This window comes from Phascolarctos cinereus, unplaced genomic scaffold (assembly GCF_003287225.1).
Source record: "Phascolarctos cinereus isolate Bilbo 61053 unplaced genomic scaffold, phaCin_HiC Scaffold_3;HRSCAF=262, whole genome shotgun sequence".
NCBI classification, from domain to species: Eukaryota; Metazoa; Chordata; class Mammalia; order Diprotodontia; family Phascolarctidae; genus Phascolarctos; species Phascolarctos cinereus.
The window spans coordinates 196,483,202-196,502,212 of NW_027555736.1; the positions used below are offsets into that span (position 1 = coordinate 196,483,202).

At 36.3% G+C, this 19,011-nt stretch overlaps 1 long non-coding RNA gene across 1 annotated transcript in view; it reads left to right on the forward strand.

Moving 5' to 3' along the window:
* Positions 1–19,011, forward strand: part of LOC110220312 (uncharacterized) — a 233,101-nt gene that overhangs the window by 15,262 nt on the left and 198,828 nt on the right. The gene's annotated exons all lie outside the window — the stretch shown is intronic.

The following is a 19,011-nucleotide window of genomic DNA, read 5'->3' on the forward strand; positions in this document are numbered from 1 at the left end:
CATATCTAAATTCAGAAAAATGAAAGTCAATTGGATTGGTAAAAATACATGCTGAATAACACAATAATCATAGGAAACTTATGTTTCTTTCAGAGCTAGACAAATCTAAAAAAAGATCAATACAAAGAAAAATATAGAAATGAAAATAACACTTGAGTAATTCATTGCTAAAAGACTTATCTTCTGGATAGAAACATTAAGAAATATTCAGAAATCTCAGCACCATGTGGTACCATTACAAAAATAATCTGTTCCAGGATACAATGAAAGTATAAACAAATGTAAAAAAGGAAAAATACCAAACAGACAATACATTAAAATGATAATGAATACCAAATACATATATGTGTGTACATGTATGTGTATACACACATACCCCCCGCCCCCAATGCATACTTCCTAATGATACCTTCAATAATTACTAGGTCAAAGAATGTTTTTATTTTTATTTATTTATTTATTATTATTATCATTATTATTGTTATTATTTTGGCTAGGTAGTGGGGTTAAGTGACTTGCCCAGGGTCACACAGCTAGTCAGTGTCTGAGTCTAGATTTGAATTCAGGTCCTCTTGACTCCAGGGCTGGTGTTCTATCCATTGTGCCACCTAGCTGCCCCAAAGAATATGTTTTTTAAAAATTAAAAACAATGTGAAAGAATGATAACAATGAGATAACATAAAGTTTCTGGGATGCCACTAATGCAGTCTTTAGAGGAAAAGTCATAACTCTGAGATTACACATTTAAGAAAAAGAAATAAGATTAGTGAACTGATTATGCTGTTTTAAAAATCTGAACTACACAAACACAAGATAAGCATAAAAGAGGTAATTTTGAAAATTAGAGAAGAAAGATAAATGGGGGAAGCTGACTTTCTTTTTCTAATTTGGTATTTTATTTTTTCCCCAGTTACATGTAAAAAACAATTTTTAATATGTTTTTAAAACGTTGAGTTCCAGATTCTCTCACTCCCTCCCACCCCCCTCATGGAGAAGGCAAGCAATTTGATATAGGTTATACATGTATAGTCATGCAAAACACTTCCATAATGTCATGTTGTGAAAGACTAGCTGTATTCCCTCCATTCTATCTCCCCCCCCCGTTTATTCTGTTCTCTCCTTTCACCCTGTCCCTCCTCAAAAGTGTTTGCTTCTGATTACCTTCTCCCCCCAGTCTGCCCTCCATTCTATCACCAACCCTTCTCTTATCCCCTTACCCCCTACTTTCCTGTAGGGTAAGATAGATTTCTATACCCAATTGAGTGTGTATGTTATTCCTTCTTTGACCAATTCTCATTCCCTCTCACCTCCTTCCTCTTCTCCTCTACTGTAAAAGCTTTTGCTTGCCTCTTTCATGTGAGATTCTACCTCTCCTCTTTTGACCCTTAATTTTATTTTTAAAATATTATCCCTTCATATTCAACTGACATCTGTGCCCTCATCTATATATACTGCTTCTAGATACCCTAATAATGAGAAAGGTGTTATGAGTTACAGATATCATCTTTCCATATAGGATTGTCAACAATTTAACTTTAATAAGTCCCTTAAGATTTATCTTTCCTGTTAACTTTGTCATGCTTCTCTTGAGCCTTGTATTTTAAAGTCAGATTTTCTTTTTAGCTCTGATCTTTTCTCAACAGTGCATTAAATTCCTCTATCTCATTCAATGCCAATTTTTCCCCCTCATTGATTACACTCGGTTTTGCTGGGTAGGTGATTCAATTTTTCCTCTACTTCTCTTACTTGATTTTCAGAATCCTTTTTGAGCTCTTCCATAACCTGAGACCAATTCATATTTTTCTTGGAGGCTTTGGATGTAGGAGCTTTGATTTTGTTGTCTTCTGAGTGTATGTTCTGTTTTTCTTGTCACCAAAGTAAGTTTCTATAGTAAGTTTTTTTTTCTGTTGTTCACTCATTTCCCCAGCCAATTACTTGACTTTTTAACTCTTTGTTAAGGTAGGGCTCTGCTTCCAGTGTGGAAGGCATACTATCCCCAAGCTTCAGGGGTGTTACGCAAATTTTTTCGGAGATACTTCTAAGGACCTGTAAGTTTTCAGTTCTTCCAAGGTGGTATGATCTAAGGAGAGAAGTTTACTTTTCTCCCGGTCTGGGCTGTGGTCTGTGAGGGACCACAAACACTCTTTTCTACCCTGGAACTGTGAGGAGGGTTCCCTCTGCACTCTGCCACAAGCTATGCTAGAGTTCCTCCTCACCCCAGGACAGCAACCCAGATCCAAGTATGGGCAAAGAAACAGAGTCCTACCTCAGCGCTGGCAAAGAGTCACCTGTAATCTCCTGACTAGTTGTTCAATCCTCTTACCATCTGTGGGCTGAGAGCCCCAGAAGGTGTCACTGCCACTTCAGTCACTCCCAAGGCCTGCTCCTGGTTTGCTGGGGCTGGGACTGTGTTGGTGTAGCCTGCTTGAGACTGTGCTCCTCTCTCACCCAGGTCCTTTCCTGCTGATTCAGTCCCCTGAGGCCTGCTCCGGGTTTACTGGAGCCTGGTCTGTGCTGGTGCAGCTCGACATCATTCCTTTCTCAGGGTCATGCAATAGACCTTTGCTGTTGACCTTCTTGGTTGTCTTGAGCTGAATATTTGTTTCACTCTTTTTGTGAGTTCTGCTGCTCTAGAATTTGTTTAGAGTAATTTTTAAAAGTATTTGGAGGGTTTTGGGGGAGAGCTTGGGTGATTCTCTGCCTTTTCTCCACCGTCTTGGTTTTGTCCCCCAGAAGCTGACTTTCAAGAAGATTGGGGGAAGTATTCTTAACCAAACAAAGATAGAAGTAATCACATAATACAGAAGAAGTAATTTTGATTATATTAAATTGAAAAGCTTTAGTGTTAACACAATCAACATAGCTAGGCAAAAAAGGGAAGTTGTTGATAGGGGGAACAAAATTGTCCTGGTATGTGTTTGACCTTGGATATGTAGGGAATTAATACAAATAGCCAAAAGCCATGCCCTGAGGCTTTAAATGGTTGAAGATTATAAGCAAAAACTTGTCAAAAGAAATGCAAACTAATTAACAGCTGTATGAAAAATTCATTTCAAATTACTAATGTAAATATAAATGTAAATCAATGTAAATTTAAAATAATTCAAAACTACCCTAAGGTTTTTCTTGACACCCAGCAAATTGGCCAAGATGATTTTTAAAAAATGAGAATAATCAGTGTGGGAGAGTCTGTGCAAAGATAAGCACCCTATTGCATTAATGGTGTGAACTGGTCTAGTTGTTCTGGAATGTAATTTGAAATTATCTAAGTAAATGACTGAAATGTCCATATCTTTGACCCTGAGATCCTACTGCCGGATACATATGCTAAGAAGGTCAAAGACAGAAAGGTCCTATATATTTAAAAATATTCATAATAGTAGTTCTTTGGTACAAAGAATTGCAAACAAAGTATTCATTCAACATTTCGGCAATGGTCTAAACAAATTTTGTTATGTGAATATAATTGAATGTCACTATGTTAAAAGAAATGATGATTATAATGAATAAAGAAAAGCATCCTAAAATTTATGACTTGTTGCAAAGTGAACTTAGTAGAACCCATAAAGTGTGAGTAAAACAAAAAACCCCCATAAAACTGCACTCTTGTATATGAATGTAGATTGCGTGTGCACACATACACATGCAGTTGATGTGTTAGTTTTGTGAAAGTGATCTTTTTTTCCTTCTCTTCAAAATTTTTTTTTTGTTATGAGGAATGTCTCACTGTAGGAGAAAAGGAAGGGAAAGAAATGCATTCAGAAATGAAAGATATTAAAATTAGTTGATTTTTAATTGTTCAATTATTTTTTTTAAGAAATGTCTATACCTTTTTCACTGATGAATGTTAAGGATGATTTGCATCCTGAATGCCTAATTCTTTGTGACCCAGTTTGGGCTTTTCTTGACAAAGCTACTGGAGTGGTTTGCCATTTGTCTTCCCAATTATTGAAGAAAGTTTAATAAAGTTATTCGGGGATAGACATCATGCTATTTTCCAAATGTTTTATTTTTCCCAATTTCATCCCTAAACTCAAAAGTGAATAGCCTTTGTTAGGTTAGCAATCTACTTGGCTCCACCATTAGAGACATCGGGGACTATAGAAAGTAGAATTTAGGATAGATACATTGCAAAATCCCATCCCGACCCCAGTCTTTTAGCCCTACACTTAATGAAAATTTTTGAACAAAATGTGATTCTTGGTGCGTGCATATACAGTGATTAAGTGAATTGAGTTTGGGCTAAGGAGAAACAGGACATCTGTGATTGGAGATAGTAATACAAGAAAAATTACAGATACTAGAACAAATCTGGCTTGCATATAAGTGACAAGGACCAATTGATATTAATAAAAGTTTATCTTCATCAGTTGTGAGAAAGTTGGAAAGTTATGGGTGAGTGGGATTATAGAGGGCTTTGGATACCACAACAAAAAGTTTGAATGTAATCCCGTTAGATAGTAGATATCATGAAAACATTTTTGGATCAGATGAGTTGAAGAACTTTATTTTTCAGTAACAAAGAACATATAAACAAGCTTCTCATGAAATCTTTGCTTGGAGTCCAGTCATACCTATTTAGCTAAGGACATTAAAAGGAGAATACATTGTTTTATAAAATGCCAAAGATAAATTAGTGTGATATATTAAAAATGGAGTGGAGATAAATTACCCCAAAAGATACTTGTTGTATCACAGAATCCAAGAATGTCAGGGCTAGATGAGTCTAACCTTCTTATTGGATCAAACCTAATTGTCTTATACTGGATTCCCTCCATTCAGTCACCTGAACAAGCCAAGTCTACCTCAGAGCTGAGAGTTATATGGCATATGTTCAGTGGATGAAACTGCAAACCAAGCTGTACTTGGATTTCATGAAATTGTGGCTTGTATACATGGAAACATAATCATTACAGCCAATTATCCTTGGACAGACTGCTGCTTTAAACTCTAATTACAAAGTTTTAGCCCCATTACCACATATGCTTCATTTTATATCTGTTTCAACATTTTATTCTCCTAATTCATTAAAAACAAAGTATAAAATAAAGTCAACTCTAAACTTTATCTTATAGGCTAGGAGAAAAAAGTAGTGCCTAGGTAATAATAGCATTTTACATTTGTTTAGATTTCATCCTTTCTTTTCTTCTGAAGGATCTTGAAACATTTCACAAGCATATTTCATTTATCTTGTAAGTTAGGTAGGAAAATCTATTTACTAAATTTTAGAGCTAGAGTGATTGATGGATTGAGGGATTACATTATTTATTTGCTCAAGGTTATGAATTGAGAATTATTTAGTCAGGATCCAGTCTAGATCAAGAGCCAGATTTCTTGATTATTAATTATTAGCCATGAAAATAAGTTGAAGCCTGTCTTTCTAGAGTCTAAAAGAAATAGGGCAAACTTAATGGAAAAGGTTACAAGCCAAATGAATATTAAACAATGAGACTAAATGAAATTTAATGGAGCATAGCCTCTTTACTCTTCCTTGTTTTGGCTTTTATCTTTGGTTGCACCTTGGAAGGTACAAGATGTGTATTTGTAAGAGCACATTTTCCATAAGCAGATGATTGTGTTCTTTTATGTAGTGTTGTACAAGAGAAGATAGGTACAAGGTGAAAGGGAGAGCATTGTGTTAGTAAGTGTCAATAGAAACAATTCGTTTATTTCAGGCCAAAAGTCCTGAAACATTTTTAAAAAAATTTTTGAAACGTTTTTAAAATATGATGACTTATTAGCAACATTTCCTGGTGTGATGCTATATGGCCCTGGATCATGAAACACACAATCATCTCAAAAGAACTAATGTGCCAAGTAGCCAGAAGAGCAGTGGGAAGATACTCTTGTCCGAAGCAGAAAGCAAGAAGTTCCTCTCAATGATTCTGACAAGAAGTGGGAGGGAAAAAAGGTATCAGGACATGCATGATTAGGAAAGGAGGTGAGGCAGTGAGGTACTAAACAATGAGAGACAACAGGTCGTACTTCAAGGAACTGAAAGAAAATGCAGCCTTCTAACACATTAGGTATAGACCCTTATGAAGGGTTTATGGGGGAACATAGATAAGAATTGCATAGGAAAAGAAAGCAATAAAAAGGTTGAAGGAAGGACCCATATTGATGAAATCACAGATCCCCCATTACCAGAAATCTTCATCTCTTTTTGTGTTACTAAACAATCAAATATGTCTTTATTAATCACCTGCTACAGAATGCAGCAGGTACTGTGCCGGGTAATAAAGATTCTGAGACAATAATTAGTCTCTGCCCTCAAGGAGTTTATATTCAAATAGGGAAGATGGTGTAAAGTATTTATGAACTAGAACATATTGATTACAAGCACACCTCAGAGATATCGAAGGTTTAGTTCTAGACTGTCATAATAGAGCAAATGTTGCCATAAAGCAAGACACATGGAGTTTTTTGGTTTTCTAGCACATATAAAAGTTATGTTTACACTCTACTGTAATCTATTAAGTATGCAATAGTATTATGTCTAAAAAACTCAGAACAATGTACATACCTTAATTAAAAATACTTTAGTGCTAAAAATGCTAGCTGTCATCTGAGCCTTTAGCAAGTCTTAATATTTTTGCTGATGAAGGGTTGCCTCTATGTTGATGGTAGCTGACTGCTCAGGGTAGTGGTTGCTGAAGGTTAGGGTGACTGTGGCAATTTCTTAAAATATAACAATGAAGTTTGCTGCATTGATTGACTGTTCCTTTAGCTTGAACACTTAGAGGCCATTGTAGAATTATTGATTGGCCTAATTTCAATATTGTTGTGTCTTAGGGAGGCCTAAGGAGAGGGAGAGAGATGGGGAATGGTCTCTCAGTGAAGCAGTAAGAAAACATAACATTTATTGATTAAGTTACAGTCTTATATGAGCATGGTTCGAGGCAGAAATTACAATATTACAAATTACAAAACAATTACAACAGTGACATTAAAGATCAACACATCATATGACAGATCATAATGAAAAAGTTTGAAATATTGTGAGAATTACCAAAATATGAGAGATGATGTGAGTACATGCTGCTGGAAAAAATGGTGTCAATAGGCTTGCTGGAGGCACTGTTGCCACAAACCTTCAATTTGTAAAAAAAATGCAGTATCTGTGAAGCAAGATAAAGGAAACTATGCCTGTATGTGCAATGTCCCATACCCGTAGCCCCTAACCTCTTAAAGGAGGTAGATTTTCTTATCTCTAAAGCCAAGCTACTGATAAAGAAATTACAAAAAATACAGGGCTTTTTGTTTTTGTTGTTGTTTTGTTTTTGCTCATTCCATTTACATTATTATAGTCATCCTGTATATTTTCCCATGGTTCATTTTGCTTCACTATGCATTAAAGTCAGAGTTAGGATTGAAACCCAGCTTTTCCTGACTCCATGTACAGTACTCTACCCACTGTGCTATTGATGCTGTTATGGCTTATGTAATCATAGATCTGGATTTACATGTAGAAAATGTCAGGCAGTCTGTGCTGGTAAATGTTTAATGATCAGCTGTCCTTGCGGGGGGGGGAAAGTATGTACCTCACAGTTAAAATTTTAAAATTTGAATATTTTAGCATTTTATTTATCACATATTTTATTATTAATGATTTTTAAGTTCTTTATTCTCTCTCCTTCGCACCCACTCACCCATTGAGAAGGCAAGAAATATGGTAGCCATTGTTCATGTGAAGTCACACAAAACTTAAAAGCAAGAAAAACGAAGAAAATGAAAGAAAATATGCTTAAATCTCTACTCAGAGTTCATCAATTTTCTCTCTGGAGGGAGATAACATTGTTCATCATTGTGAACAATTGCACCTGACACTTTTAAGTTTAATCTGCATGATTAAGACATGTTCTATCACTTTCCAAAAAGCTAGACAATTAAAGCCATAAATCAAGCCCTTATTTGTAGCATTTGCTGATAACCTAAGGTTAAATGCTTACTAAAAATTTAACAATCAGCTCTTGTGAACTGGTATGAACTGGTTTTGGTATACCTCTACTAAGTTAGTCTCCCCAGATTTCTCTGAATTCTTCAGATTCATAATTTCTTAGAGCACAATAATGTTTTATTATATCTATGCATCAACGTGTTTAACCATTTCCCAATTAATTTGGCACATACTTTGTTTTGGGTTCTTTGCGCCCATAAAAATTAAGAGCCAATCTATTTGTATCAAGTCATGATGATTAATTTGCTTAAAGGAGGATAGACTTCAAACTATAATAAATGAGCCACCTACTCTGACTTCCTCGTTTTGCAGAGAATTCTGCAGTATGATGCAGAATTTAAAAAAAAAAAGCTAATGTGACCTTGGGGTTCATTGAGAGGCATAGCTTCTAGAAATAGGGAGGTTATGGTCCCACTGTGCTCTGTGCTCCTCTTATCTCGTCTGGAGTCTGAACACAAAACTGGTATGGTTTAAGAAAGGTAAGCAGAATTGTGTCCAGAGGAGGTCAATTAGTTTGAAGGTTGTAGAGACCTTGTCTTTTGAGTATCTTGCTGAAGTAACTGGGCATGTTTAATCTGGAGAGGAGAAGCTGGGGGGACGGGGGCGGGGGAGAAGAATGATAGTTGTGCTCAAATATTTGAGGGGCTATCACATGGAGGAGAGGTCAGACTTTTCCTACTTTGCCCCAGAAAACAGAACAATGCATAGAAGTTGTAAAGAATTGAATTTAGGCTTAATGTCAGGAAAAAAGTTCCTGATTAGCGTTGTCAAATCCAATTAGAGTTGGATCCAGTTAGAGTTGTCCAAACTGAAATGTACTGACTTAAGAGATGGTGGTTTTCTTTCTCCTTGGAGATGTTCAGCAGAAGTTGGATGCCTGCTTATGTAGGATGTTACAGTGGGATCTCCTTTCATGAATGGGTTGAATTAGAGAGTCATTTAGGTCATTTCAAACTCAAAATCTTTTTTTGTAATTCCATGAAACTGAAGCCCAGAGAAAGTGATTTCCCCAAGGTCAAGCGACTAGCAAGTGGCATAGCAACCATTTCATAATAGGCATTAAAAAGTAAATTTGGACCTATACAAAAGTAAATGATACCCTTCTGATCAGAAATGGGATTGAATTGATATCCTCACAGATTGTTCCTGTTAGGGTCTACTTAGTGGTATGCCTTTTTCTTCTAATCACCTGTCTCCTCCTTTTCCTCTCCATATCTCTCCCTGCATCACTCCCCCTCATCTCCATATCCACTGATCAAAAATAAGTGGGTTGTGTATTAATGAGATTTAATGAAATTATCTTCTGTGAATTGCCCAGGTTTTTTTTAAGTGAATGTGCTATCCTGCAATTAGAAAGTTGAAATATACTAGGCATCATAACTACAAATCTTTATGCTTGGGACAAGTATCACAGATCACTTTCTAGTCATGAAACCCAAAACATACACTTTAATGTGGGTGTGTATGTAATACATAAGTATAGGGACACAGAAGGGAGGCCACTTGTAAGGACACTGCCTCAGGGAGGTGACAATTAGAGGGGTATCCTATTCTAGATCCCATCTATTACCTTCATATTTTAATTAGCCATCTTTTACTAATTGCTAAGCTCTGCTCTGTGCTGTTGAAGAACTGCACACATTTTCATGATTTTCTAAACTTTGCCAGCATGGGCAAAGCTCTAGTTATCCCGCCCTAGCTATACTTCTGAATATATCTGAATCTTCTGGGTTGGAGATATTTGTCAGTGCTGAAGGTAATTTCCGCAGAGTGATGTTACTTCAAGGCTTTGGAAAGAAGACCTCCATTTCATAGCTTGAGCACCAAAAGGAAGCAAGAATCATAAAGTTTCCTATAGGATTTTCCTATGTAAATCATAACATAGGTAAATCCTAAGTTATTGGTTCAACCAAAGTAAACTGAATTAGCTTTTATTCAGTATGTAATTAACCCAGGCTACATGAAGTCTTCATGCTTAGTTTCTAAACTAAGTTTTGATCTAAAGATTTCCTATTTGCCTCTAGAGAGAATTAGTAGATAATAATAAATTTCATTTAATTGCATTCATTTATATTCATTTGAGAAAGTGTTGTGTAGAACATGCTGCTCATTTCATTTGCTCATTTCCAGAACAAATAGTGAAATATCTAAATCCACTTTTGGCTAAACTCCAAAGGATTTAAGAAAAAAAAATATATTTTCACAGTACTTTTTTCCCTAGGGAAATAATGAAAATGTTGTTTTTATGCCCATATTATTGATGACAACTGAAGCACAAAATCTCATTTTTTAAAAAAATCCACCAATCAGCAACATGTCACTGGATTTAGGGATGATAGATTTTAGAACTACTACGGACCTTAGTATAGTCCCTGTCTTCATCAGATAACTGAGGCCTAGGGAAAAACCCAAGATCACACAGTTGGTACATAGCAGAGGCACATCTGGGGGATCTGTTTGTCTGATTCCAAATCTAGTATTCTTTTCATTTCACCAGTTATCCCTTTTGGTTCTTTCTAGAAAGGGCCAAATGACTGAATACTACTTTAAAATATGGAGGAGTGTCTAGAAACCTGACCTTAGAGTCAGGAAGACTGTGTTTCAAATCCTCCCATACGACCCATACTACTAGATCTCAGACCCTGGGTAGGTTTCTCAAAGCCACAAAGAAGTCTATAAAGGTTGCAAAGTACATACTAACCTGCATTGATAGAGGGAGTTTTATTTCTGGGGAATTCTGTATGCTAATGAAAGTATGAGTTCATTTTTTTTAAAAAGAGGCCATTTGTGGGGATATCCCCATTGTTTACAGAATTGTAGAACACAGAATAAGTGAAGTCAGCAAACACTTATGAAGTAACTCCTATGTGCTAGAGCTGGAAGGATGCTTAGAGATCATCTAACTCATTTTCCTAAGTTTATAGATGAGGAAACTGAAGTGATAGGCCCACAGCTGAAAAATCAGTCAGTACAAGAGCCAGGATCAGAATCCAGTTTTCCTGATGTGCAGGGAGAACATGGGTGAGGAACTGAGAAGGAACATTAGAGCTCAAAGAATCATGAATCAAGTGATGGTATAGTCATACTGTGAGATGCAAACCCCTGAGAGCCCAGGTGCCTGGGTCTCTGCCCTTAAATCAGATTGTTGTTTCTGGGATATTTACAGAAACTGAGAAAGACGTTGGGAATGGCTCATAAACAAGTTGAGGCAACTGCATGGTGCAATGGATATAGTGCCAGGCCAAGACTCGTCTTCCTGGCCTCAGACGCTAGCTGTGTGACCCTGGGCGAGTCAGTTTACCCTGTTTGCCTCAGTTGCCTCATCTGTAAAATGGGCTGGCGAAGGAACTGGTAAACTGCTCCAGTATCTTTTCCAGGAAAACACCAAATGGGGTCACAAAGAGTCCGATATGACTGAAATGACTGAACAGCAACAACAGACAACAGATCTTCTTGGTCCTAGAAAACACAAAATAAAGACAAAAATAGTATCCTGAAGCAGTGTTGCATTGGGAGTAAATACTGGACTGGGAGTCAGGGTGCAACTAGAAAATTTGGGTTCATATCCTCTCTCTGATATGAGCTATGTAATGATGGGCAGGATATTTAACCTCTCTGTGCCTCTTTCCTATCTGTAAAAATTATGAGATTGCACTAGACGGACACTAAGGCCCTTTCTAGTTCTTCTATATCTCTGATGCTGTGGGTCTCATTTTTTAAATGGCAATGGAGAAAAATTCCTGAGTCTCCCAATTTCTTCTTCTCTTCCTTTCTATCCTTATATTTATTTCTTCCCAGGTACCTACAGCACACTTTCATAAGTACAGATTGCAAGAAGAAAGAATGGATTAAAGAAGAAGCAATGCAGGGGGGAAAAAAGCAGTCAGAAGGTGCTTAGCTAGGTTTGATTGGTGAACAAGAAGATCAATTTACAAGCTATCTTCAAGTCTGAGGACAAGTCATAGGTCCTGCTTAGGTGGTGGTTAATTTTTTTTTTTTAAGTTCAAATGTTTTTAGTTTTCATTATTTCTCCAGAATCCATAAAGTTTTTTCTTCTTAGAAGGGCAGGAAACTGAAGAAGAAAGAAAAGAAACAGGAAAAGGAGGGAAGCCATTTTTCTGCCTTTGATTTATCCACACTTTGGAAAGCAGTAGAATTTTGGGAGAATGAGTCTTTTTTTTTTCTGGAATTTCTAACATTAACTAAAAAAATAATACTATCCAGCTTTAATTTTCTACTAACGATTATAAGGGAAATTCTCTTAAACTCCAGAGGATATTAACATTTTTTTTCTCCCTGTGGCTGGATTTAGGTTGGGTTTTTTTTCTACTTAGTATTCCCCACTGCACCCAGGAAGAGTTGTTAATTGCATAGAAATGCTTTCAAGGCTTTAATTTACAAGACTGGTTTGTCTAATGCAGAATTAATTAAGCATGGGAGACACTGATCAAGTCTCCTCCACAGAAGCAATAAGCAAGAGAATCTGAAGAATAGAATTTGAAAAAGTTTTGTTTGGCTAGCTTGGGAAGGGAAGGAGTGCTGGAGGCAGGGGAAGCCTTGTGTCAACAAGGGTTTACCCTGGATTGGTCTTTACCATCTCATCAAGTGTAATTTATTTATCCAAACTATTTCCTTAATTGGTCCCAAAATAATATTTTAATAAAAGTTCAGTAATAATTTATGTTCTTACTGATAACCTAGCCTCCTTAGACCATTTTTAACACATGTATTATAATTATGTTTTTAATCACACAGTGCACTTAGTTTTGAATTATTGAACTGTTTCTCCCTATCTCTGTATTCATATATTTGCTTCTGCATACAAAATAAAGGGAAATATCTTTTAAGAGGAAAAAACAATCTTTCCAAAATGTATTGTTCATATTATATTTCTCTGTCACTTCCCTATACCTCCTGTACTAACTTCAGAATTCTCTCTTGTAGCAAAGAGAAACTGTTCAGCAAAGCAATGTATCAGCCATGTCTGATAATGCATAATGTCTTCTGCTTCCATACTCCACTATCTTTCTGTTGAGAAAAGGGAAATGTTTCCTATTTCAGTCTTTTGGAATCAAGAGTTATCATTTCATTCATCTGAATTCTAATTTTTTGTATTATTTTCATTTACGTTATTTAATTATTGTGCATATTTTCTTGGTTCTGTTCAGTATGAGTTTGTGTGTGTCTTCTAAATTTCTCTGATATCTGCACGGTCATTGTTTCTGTTACCTTTATATCACATCCTTTGCTAAGCCCATTTTATGGACCCCATCTTCGTTTCCATTTTTTTTTGTTTCCATAAAAAGGTATTGCTTTCATTGTTTTGGTATCTTTAAGATTCTTCTTTGACCTCCTTTGCTGATCACACACACACACACACACACACACACACACACACACACACACACACACACACACCTAGTACTGAGTCTCAGAGTATGAACGTTTTAGTAATTTTTCTCACGTAATCTCTAATTAGAGAATCAATCTTTTCATCTTTACTATCCAAATATAGCAAATGCAGTATGAAATAGTGTGTAGCTTGCCAGACATAGTCAGATCTTAGACCCAGATCCCACCTCAAACAAGGTCAAATTACTCAACCTTTGTAGTAACAACCTACAGGATTGTTGTGAGGCTTAAATGAGATACATTATTTAAAAAAAATGCTTTTCAAAATTTTTCCAGTTCTCATGATAAAAATATTCTAAATAACCAATCAAGTTAAGAATGCAGTAAAATAAAACTATTATAGAGGAGCTAGGGTTCTAGAATGATTCCATAATTTTAGAACTATCTATATATGATCAGTAGGTCAATTTATGCCAAAAAATAGAAAGGCTCTTTTTACTTCTGATTATTGATGGAAATAATTTCAAAGATGTAGATTTGTATACTTTGCCACCTTGTGGCTGTTGTAGACATGTGCATGACTAACTCCATATGCTGTAGCTTGAATTGACAAATTTTCTAATGTAGTGTTTAGGCCTATGTATTTTATAGGCCACTCCTCTACCCTTCTACTTCCCCTCCATCCCACATCAATTAAATAAGAGGAACTTGGATGGTGGTTGTGATTGTTGTTTGGTTTTTATTATTTGGTTTTGCTTTTTTGTTTTGTTTTATTTTTAAATCATGTTTGAAATGGTGGCTTTGCTGAGCTTTGTTGACTTCCCCGTTGATTCACTTGAATTCCTCTTTGACTTGACAGCAGATTTTTCCAAAAACCTTTGCCATTTTCCTATTCTGTGACACTGAAAATTTTGGCATGGCAGAAATGTCAGTAAAAACAAAGGAGTGGTTGTTCCCCCACCCAACCCCCTGCCACTGAAGCCATGAATAATTAAATTCATCCTCTACCCCCTCCCTCCCCCCTTTAAGATTACATTTTTTTGGGAAACACAGTAATATTACTTATAGTGGAATATAGTCTAAACATCTGAATATTACAAGACATTTTCTTCTATAAAATCCAGATACCAAACTATACTTTGGGCTTCATACATAATTAGGGAGTTTTATAAGTAAATCTACGAGAAATATGGTGCTACAGTAAATGAATTCTGAAAAATGATTTTCAGACTTGTGGGAGCTGTGACTAGATTATTGACACAGTTCAGCTCTGATTTTTAGGTAGAGGCAGGATTATGCTCTTCCCATGGAATTATGATTAAGTGCATTTTAATTATAAGTTGTTAAATTGCATTTCTGGATTTTGTCCTTTAACTCTACTTCTTCCTTGAATGGGAATTGAAGTCAGTATACCTGTGAATTTATAAAATACCTCCGGTGTGTATCCCTGAAGACATGCTGAAAATAGTCTCTTATTTTTTTTTTCCCCAGAAGAGATATCAGAGCTTTGCCTTTCAAAATCACTAAGTCCTGGGATCCCAAGACACCAAACTGTGTTTTGCTCCCTGGAGGATTCAGACAACAGGGTAACTGGCACTAGCTACTGCCTCTGTCGTTCCTAAGCAGAAGAGGCTCATGATATGGGAGACACTATCAGTAGTTAGCAAACTGAACAGCTGTGCTGGATATTCTTTTAAACTGCATTTTGAAAATCTAGCTGCCTTGTGTGAGTGCATTTTGACTTTGATGGTATTTCTGAAAGGTTGCATGTTAACTCATGGTTTTTTGACAGTTCGCTCCTGCTTTCAGTTTTCTGCTCGTCGCCTATGGAAAATGCTCTTAGGATCTGCTGCATCCCATTTCAGTAATTCCTTCATTTTGAAAACAAGTAACTAGAGGTCAGAATCCTTACCTGTAATTATTTTTTTATTATTATTTATTTATTTATTTAGGTGAGGCAGTGGGGGTTAAGTGACTTGCCCAGGGTCACACAGCTAGTAAGTGTCAAGTGTCTGAGGACAGATTTGAACTCAGGTCTTCCTGATTCCAAGGCCAGAGCTTTATCCACTGCACCACCTAGCTGCCCCCCTTACCTGTAATTAAACAGAATAAAAACTGTGCTGCTTCAAGATGCAAATTATGGCATCATGTGAATATATGTTTACTTATTCTATCTCAGAGATAGCATGAAGACTTAAGAATAACATCCTATAATCTTGAATACAGGTTCGTTTACTTTCTTGATCTCTCTCCAAATACTTAATTTATAGCCAAGATAATAAGAGAAGCCAAAATACATGTACCATCAATGGAGATAAGGAGAAGAAGAGCAAACTAATTCTGAAGTTAAAAAACAAACTTCCCACACTAGTATTAGCACCACAGAGAGAACATGATAGTTTATGCCTTTCTATGAAATATTGGTTTGGTTTCATTTTGTTATTGTTATGGGCCTTGTCAGTTTTTCCTCTTCATCTAGTCAGTATACTCCAAAATTTTGTTAAGATTCTGTAGCAATACAATATAATGGTGTCAAACTCAAATAGAAACTGAGCCCTACAGGCTTCCAATTGATGTAGAAAACCACAAATTAACATTATCTCTGTTTTATTGTATTTTTATTTATTTTGTTAAACATTTCCCAACTGTAATATGGTTCAGGCTGTATTGGGGGTTTTGCCAGGCAAGCAGGAGTTTGATGCCTCTCATATAATACATGGTAGCCTGGAAAGATTTATGGCAGGAAAGTTAATTTAATTGGTTTAAATACAAGAATGATGCGCTGATGTAACACATGGTAGCACAGAAAGGTTGATGGAAGGAAGGTTAATTCAATTGGGTCAAGCACTAGAATGATGTGGTGATGTAACACATGGCAACTTGGAGAGGTTGATGGAGGGAAGGTTAATTCAAATGGTTCAAGTACCAGACTAATGAGGCCAAGGTCAAGGGTTCAATTCTCATGTGGGCTGATTAGCTGCTGTCTTTTCCAAGGCCACAGACAATAGCCCTAACCCAGGCCAGCCATCTTACAAATACATGACCTTGGTCACCAGAGGGAAACCATGTAGCTGTATCATTGTAATTCCATCCTCACTACTAGAAAAAAAAAAACTCTAAGAACCTGCTTTGATGGTGGTAAATGGTGGTTTCATCTTCTACATGAAGAGCTTTATACTATTCTCAGAGAGTATTTTGATTTCCCTTTGAGAGGATCAAATTGTACTGGTATCAAAACCTTAACAGGGACATAACCTCCTCCTCTATGTTTTCCCAATTTTCTATAGCCTTCAGTAGGAATTTTCATATGGAAGAAGAAATAATTGTCCTAAGGCAGAAAAACTCAGAGGAATCGGATAAATTATTATATTTTAAATAAACAGTAGTATCTTCCCAATAATATAACTTTATTTAGGGAAATATTATATATGTGTATCATTTTTCTTATGCAGAGTAGGGTGAGGATTATAGGAGGCTATTCTAGTCAGGATCATTCTGGGTGAATAAAGTAAGATTACACTGTAGTAGAGGATGGGGGAGAATTCTCCCATGTATAGAGCAACCGTATAGGGCTCTTTGGTAGAGCTATATAGTAGGCCCCAACTGAGATAAACAAGAGTTGATTCAGAAGGCTGCTATGGAGATTTTGATTTAACTTCTCCTACCTATTTAAGTTCACCTGGAAGGCTGAAGATAATTACTTATTGATCGCTATGTAATGTAGATTTCTGTTTTCTCTTTTGGAAATGGAGATACCCCAGAGCACGGTACATAGTACATGCAGTCGCTAGTACACCTCCATCTCTGATTAATCACAAGGGGAAAAATCTGAGAAGAGTTGAGGAAAGAGATTGTCTTCCTATGTCCCTGAGTGTTTTAAAAATTCACATTGAAATAAAAAACAACCCTGGAACGCACAAATTTGGAGATAAGAAAACAGGGAGCAATTTAACTTTAAATTTCTTATAATAGCTAATTTCATTATATAATCTAATGTTAAGTATCCCTTACCTTAATTTCTATAATTTTATGTAATAATTATATGAACTAAATTAACTTGTAGTCAATAAACAATATTTCTGTCTAAAATAATCATTTTTGCCCCTAAATTAGATATTATTAAAATCACAAAATTAGTATTTTAATGTGGCACATAGTAGGCGTTTAAAAATATTTGCTTATTGGTTGAGGAAATTTCAGACTCTTCCTTTGGGCATTAACAAGATTCTAGGGAGCACAGAGATACCCAGGTTAGATTTTCTGGATTTGGTAAAGTAGATCAGCAACCAGTTCCACGAATCAATGGGAGTCAACAAAATGGTCGTTTCCACGTTGGCATAAACCCGACTTTCTTTTCCTCTCTCAGAAAGTCTAAGGGGAAGAGGATGTGGATAGAGAATCTATCCCCAATCCCATCCTGTCTGTGCCAACAGGATTTTCACTATTTCTACCCTAGTATAAATTTGATCTTTTCTTTTGGCAAAGTATATGTTTTGTCACTGCCTCAAAATTACAGCCATAATTTTTGTTGTTGTTGCTGGATGGTAGGTAAATATAAAGTAGAATTGGGGTAAGAACAGCATTTCAATGACTTTAGTGAACCTCATGGACTGAAACTATTTCAAATTATTAGTGATGTTACATGGTTGAAAATCATAGAACAACATAGTCTTTAAAGAAGCAAAATTGCAGGTGACCGAAAGAACAAGGGAGAGACGAATGTTGAGTGCTTGTTATCCATCAAAGTGACATTAAAGGAATGGCATCATCTCCTTGGAAGTGGCATAGCACCCCACCGTGGTTCTTGTGGCCTACTATTTTACACTTACGTGGTTCAGTGACCACGTAAGGACTTGCATAAAAGAAGTGGTATAAAAGGTATCCAAGAGTTTTATGACTGGAAAAGAAGGTGCGCTGCTCTTTTAATGGGAAGAAGAGGTATATGGCCCAATAGCTGCATTGGTACCCTAGTAATGCCAAAAGATCCACAAGAAAGCCACCAGGACCTTGGGTAGACTCTTTATGGAGGGTTTATGAAAGAAAACAGATAAGAGATGCATAGGACGAAAAGGTGTGAACAGGTTGTGATCCGCATTGTTAGAGAGAATGCGTATAAGGATGAGAACATGGAATTAAGGAAATATAAAATGACAGTCCATAAGAATTTGAATGACATTTTATCCCCCTTTAAGCAGAGACTGCCTTTCCTAGAATGTAATTTTGATGGCTAATAGCTCTTCTAGATATCATTCCATTTTGCTGATGTCAATAAGAGCTCATCCTTTAGTGCATATGTATTGGACAGATACTGCCAGTGGACAATGGGCTGGACCTAGAATTGAACAAGAAGAGAAGAATGAACTGGCCTCTCCTTGGAAAACTGCTTGATTCCTTTAGTGACCCCCAACTTCTCTCATAAACTAAGGTCCATCCTATTAAACTCCTGTGTCCTGCCAGTTTATGTTGCATGCATGGCTAGGGGTTATGCAATACATGAAGAGCTGAAGTTTAAAATCACTCACAAGGCAAAAGAAAAACACATTGTGGGCATGAACAGGATGCAAAACATCTAAAAAGAGGAAGTACCTAGAAGTACAAAAAGTATATCATCAAAAATATACTATTAGAAAAAGATATGGGGCTAACAAGAAGGAGGGATAAATGATTGTCAGACCTCATGCTCCATTGATGCCCACATCATA